The sequence below is a fragment of the Myotis brandtii genome, unplaced genomic scaffold (genome assembly GCF_000412655.1).
Source record: "Myotis brandtii unplaced genomic scaffold, ASM41265v1 scaffold663, whole genome shotgun sequence".
In the NCBI taxonomy this organism is placed as follows: Eukaryota; Metazoa; Chordata; class Mammalia; order Chiroptera; family Vespertilionidae; genus Myotis; species Myotis brandtii.
In genome coordinates, this window is record NW_005370572.1 from 716,889 (window position 1) to 722,888 (window position 6,000).

The following is a 6,000-nucleotide window of genomic DNA, read 5'->3' on the forward strand; positions in this document are numbered from 1 at the left end:
GACACGGCACCAGAGTTAAGTTAGGGTTTTTCAAAATGCTGACACGCCGAGCTCAAAAGGTTCACCATCACTGCCCTAGCCCACCCCAGTGCTTCAAACTCTCCCACCTCTTGTTTCAATGGAATTGAGTTTAATCTCTCTCCCCTATTTGTTTAATTCTGCTTAGTACAAATTTTCTTTGATCTTACCTGTAGACAGGATCCTTTTCCCTGTTGTTTAGACTAGTCCTGGCCAGAGACAGAAGGTTTCTCCCCTGATTTAAGATCCCCTACTTGCTATTCTGACCCTGATATAAATGAGTTTCCATTTAGTTCCTGAACTCTGATCCCACCCTCATATCCCTTAGAAATGCCCCTGTTTGTATAAATAAGGGTTGACCTTGGTCCTTGTTTCTCAATTTTTTTTCTGGGAAGTTGCCTGGTTTTTGCCTTGTGTCCTGATTGGTACTCTGTCCTAAGGGGTAGCAATTCTACATTATTCTCATCCTGCCTATGGAAACCACCAAACTCATATCAACTTAGATTCCATGTCGTCAGTTACAGGCCTGGAAACTGGGCATGAGGACAAGACCTCTTGCCAACAATGCTTAGCATCTCAAATAGCACAGCCCTTGGGCCTTCACATCCAGGTCACTTCTCTCTGTTTCCCATCTTGACTCAGTGAATAGGTCTAATTTCTGAGGCCTGCACCTGCCCCCCTGACTTATCTTACTGTGATCTAGTGAAATTCTCCCTGTTGACCTCTAAAGATTTTTCTAAAGGAAAAGTAAGTGGTTTCTGGGTCAGACTTTAAAAGGTAGATTGTAAATGTTATTTATTATTATCCTCTTAACCTCTCCTTCATGGGAGATAGATTGCTATTCTCATTCTATAGATGAGAAAACTGAGGCTCAGAAAAGTTATAGCTTGTCCAAAGACACAGGGCCAAGGCTCCAGGGTATTTTTTATTTAAAAAAATGCTGGTTTTAAGTGGAATCCTCTTTCTTCTAAATCTTGTGCTCTTTCTTCTGTATCATCCTGAATTCCTTCTGATTATAAATGGTATTTATGAAGTATTCACACAGAGTTTTCAGGGGACTGATGTAAAATTTGATACAGCAATTTGGGATATTATTTTTAGTGGAAATTTGTTAAAGTTATTTAGCAACACCTAAATACTTTGGGAGTCAACCAAAAATTGATTTTGTTGAGTCTGTAAATATTTTAGAAATTTGTACTTGTGCCTTTTTCATATGTATACTTTTTGTTTTTGTTAGAGGTTCTTTTTCTTAGTATCTGCTTCTCTCACTCAATAACATATTTTCTCCCACACAGTTCACTCATACTGCATTATGCCTTTCTATTAGATATTCTTGCTTCCTATTGTGTTATTTTCTAGAATGCTACGGTCATGTCAATCATATTTAAAATCCCAAGGTGAGACCTGAGCAGCAGTATAATGTCACTTAGATTATGTAAATCTGAGGAGTATAGTGCAGTTAGGGAAGGGGGTTTGTTGTTTTCTGAGTGCCATTTTAGTTTCTGAGTGTGATGGGCTCCTTCCTCAGGGCAAGCTGGCCAACTTTCTCAATCCCTGCCATTAGGCAGTGTGCTCTGTGGATGGGTACCCTGCTTCCTTCTACAGCATGAAGATCAAGGTAGAGATCACTGCCCCCTGTTCATAGTTCACTTGGAACACTGCTTGCTCACTCACTCGTTTTGAGCAGGAATGACACTGGCTAGATCACCGATATAACGCTGCATTAGTTTTCCATTGCTGCTGTAAGAGATTGCCACAAATTTAGTGGCTTCAAACAACAAACATTTATTATTTTGTATTCCTGGAGATCATAAATCCAACATAATTTTCACTGGGATAAAATCAAGATGTCAGTAGACCTGTGTTCCTTGCTTTTTCCAGATTCTAGAAACCACATGCATTTCTTGGCCTTTCTTTCATCTTCAAAGCCAGTAACGTAGTATTTTTCTCTTTTCTGAGCTCTATTTCTGTCCTTATATCTTCTCTGTCTCTGATTCTTATAATACCACCTTTTTATAATGAACCTGTGCTTACATTGGGCCCATCAGCATAATCCACGATAATCTCATTTCATGATCCTTAATCTAATCACATGTAACAAGTCCTTTTCACCACAAAAGCCACATATTTATAGGTTCTGAGAATTAGGATGTGAACAGCATTGTTTCCTCTTTTCTAATGTTGATAGCAAAACTAGAAGAATAAAATAGCCTGATCTATAGTTCTTTCCTTTCTTTTCTTCCCTTTCTCTCTTCCCAATTTTCTTCCTTCATTCTTCTGTCCTTCCCTCCTCCTCCTTCCCTTTCTCCCTCCTCCCCTCCTCCTTTCCCTTTCTCTCTCTTTCTTTCCTTCTTTCAACATTAGAAGATGTGATCCTAGTAGAAAGAGTGGACTAGAGGGTGTTTGAAAGATTAAATGGAATGATAAACTCAAAACTCCCAGTCCCAGTTGTAACTCCCCATTGTTATCAAAGAAGAAGGAATGTTACTTTGTTTCTCTGTTACTGACCTGAAATGCAGGTGTGACTGGTGCATTGTCACTGTCCTTGAAATGTACAGCAGCTCATTCTTACTCCTTCAGGGAGAAACTGTGGTATAAAAATAGAACGGACAAAAAGATCATGCCTCATATTTTCTAAATTTTAAGAATAATTTCAATAATTTTGAAATGTATTGCTCTACAATATACCATTCAGGGAACTCCAAAAGATAAAACACCCATAGTAAAGAAAAAAGTCATACAACTGTGTTTATTAAAAACAGAAAAAAAATATTATAGGGTTGTTTTCTAGATTTCTTTTTATCATTTTCTTAGAAAACTTAGAAATCTTTTTAACAGCTTAACATATTTCCTAAATTGTAACATGTCTTAGGGGACAATTGGTAGTGTTTAAAAGCTAATACAATAACTCCAACTGCATGCTTTCACAAGATTACTTGTTTCAGTTCTTTCTAGAAACAAATAATCCATAAGGCTAATGTATTTAGAACAACGTTGTATCATCTGAAAATTTAAAATCCAGGGAAAGAGCTGTTCCCACAGGCCCTAATAAGCAGATGAAAAGCAGAGTTCTCTAAAGGATTTTACCTACATACATTTTAAAGTTTCTCACGTCAAAAGAAACCTCTTCTGCCTTTAATATAAACAAGGGACAAAATTAAATGCAAAAGAGTCTACTAATGCAAGATTGAGATTCTCAGAGGAACATCAATTTTCCCACATTCCACACATTCTGAATATTAAGGTATCACATTAAAAAGACTAGCTATTTCTGGAAAACACAGTATTTGAAGTATAATGGATACAAATGAAAGGAGTAGCAGTCAGTCTCACTTTTTTAGTATGTACGACCACAGTAGCGTCACCTCTTAATGATTCAGGGTCCAATCAGTGAGTTAGTATGATCCTTGACACTCCCCCCGCCATCTCCTTTCTTGTTGCCCCTCCCACTAAAGGACCTTCAAGCTCAGGGAGAAGAAATAAAATTGAGAGCTGGCTGGTAATTTGTTTCCAATTCATTGCTCAATTATTGGTCTGGAAGAGGTGGATGAAGGGCTAGATTGAAATCATCATTACTCAGGAAACATTACCCACATTTTGTCCCTTGACCATGAAAATTAGGGTCTTATGCTTTCGTTCTTACATGGTTCCCACAGATGTTCCACAGATGACCACTAAAGATTATTTCCTCTAAAATCATTTGAATTTTAAAAAGTTATATCTGGTTTTTTGTGTGTTTTTTTTTTACTTCAAAGAAAGGTTATACATATAGGAAATAGGACAGAGGCAAACTCAGTGGACAGTTTACCGGAGGTTGAAACTGGCACATGTCATGTGAAATAATCCATACATTCTGACTTTACTGCCCTTCCCAGGTTTGGAAAAATGTATAGAGAGCTTGCAGTAAAGATGTTGTTGAATAGCAATAGCAGCACTCTGTATTTACACAGCACCTTTCTTTCAGAGAGCTCAGAGTGGCTTATAAACAGTGTCTCATTAATCTTCACAACGTCCCTCTATGGAAGGCTGCTTTAGCTATCATTACTCACATCTTTATCAACAAAGAAACAGTTGCCTGCAGAGTGGCTAAGCAACTTGTCCAAGGTCACCGAGGGAGTGAGTGGCAAAGCCAACAAAGAAACTCAGGGCTTTGACCTTCTGGTTTAGTATTCTCTCCAGGAGGCCACACTGAAAGAAGAACAGCTTCTCGCATGCATATTCATAAGTCTCAGAAGAAAAGTCTACCATTTCTTAAAAAATTTATCAGCCAAACTTTGATGCTAATTGCTGTCTCTTTGATATAAAAACCCAATAGTTGGCAGTGATAGGGAAATATTGAAACTGTACTGAGATAGCACATAGACTTCAGTTTCTCAGCCTCGTTAATCTCCAAATACCAGCAGTTGACTGCACATAATTCATTTGAGCAACCAGGTAAAAGAACACTGAGGACCAGGTAGTGACCACACAGGATGTGAAGACCCTGCTTGAAATGATCAAATTCCCGGTCTCCTGCCCTCAAATTATGTGGGCAATCCCCATTAGGATAAAATTCCAGCAGTTGGTTCAATAAACATTGCTTTATTATCATTTATTGTATGCTACGCAAGTGCTGAGGGCTGCGCACCTGACCTCAGGTGCTTAGGGTCTAGTTACATGAAAATGGGTGCACAGTGTCATAGGAGAGGAAGACCCATGGCTAACCCTGCCTGGCGTCATTTAGGAAAACTTGAACCAAACTCCAGCTCCTGAAGCTCTTGTCTAGCTTCTTCTTTTCCTGGACCGCCGCTTTACGCAGACATGTTCCAGCCTTCAGCTATCTGCTTGATTTCATCTCTTCAGAGAGGTCCTCCTGCCCTTTCCAACACGGCTGTTGTCAAACATGGAATTCTTTATTACCTCAGTTGGTATAAGTTGCTTGTTAGACAATTTACGGTCTCTCTCTCCAAACTGTGAGCTCCATGGAAAGCGGGAATAGTGATTATTGAATAGTTTTCACTCAGTGAATGAAGGGTGACTGGATAGGTGACACCCAGGAGCTTCTCTCTCCTCCTCTACACAATAGTAAGATGCCTACCTCCTAGCATCCTTGTGAGAATGAAATGTGCAAATATACAAAAAACTGCATCACACCATGCTAGGCACGCATTTAATAAGTGGTAACCCGAGAGTGGCATTAAATGTGTATGAACATAACAATTTGGAAGTCATTGATTATTTTATCAAATGTCATTTTTGTGTGTGTATAGCAATAGAATTGGAGTTGAACAGGAGAATAGTTACATATATTATATTAGTTGCAATATATTATTGTCATAGTTATGTAATCTATATCATAAAAAGCCCGTGGCTGTGACGCCGTCACTACGTCATGACCAAACCCCAAAAGGCACATGACGTTCAGCAGGGAACAAGCAAGTATTGCTCTGTTCAATTCTCATCTTCCAACGAAGGTCAGTTTAAGTGCTCCTGAGAAGGAAAGGTTAGAGCAGGAAACTATTCTTATCTCGATCCACAACTGTCTTCAAGGTGGGCAGGGCTGCGTGCACAGCAAGGCAGCTGGATCTGGGTTTTGCGCGATTTCACACAGTGGGCCTCTAGTAGTTATATATTTGCATACATAATAGTTACATATATAACTAATAGTATAACTATTTGTATATCTGCTAGAACTGTTTTTAGTTAACTATTAGCTAGTGAGTTTTAACTGTTGTTATGGAAGCATAACTGTAAAGAGAAAAGAGAAGGTCAGAGATAGGATTGCTGTGTGTGTGTGTGTGTGTGTGTGTGTGTGTCCACGTGTGTGTGTATGAATTGGTTTATGTGCTGAGAGACTGAAAAATATAGGATAAGAAAAGCAAAATTGATGGACTGTGGTATCAATGAAGCATGAGAAAATAGAGAAATTAGTTTTGGATAGAACAAGAGACATCTTTCTGACACAGGAGAGAAGGAGGCAGGAATAAGTATAAATATAACAAT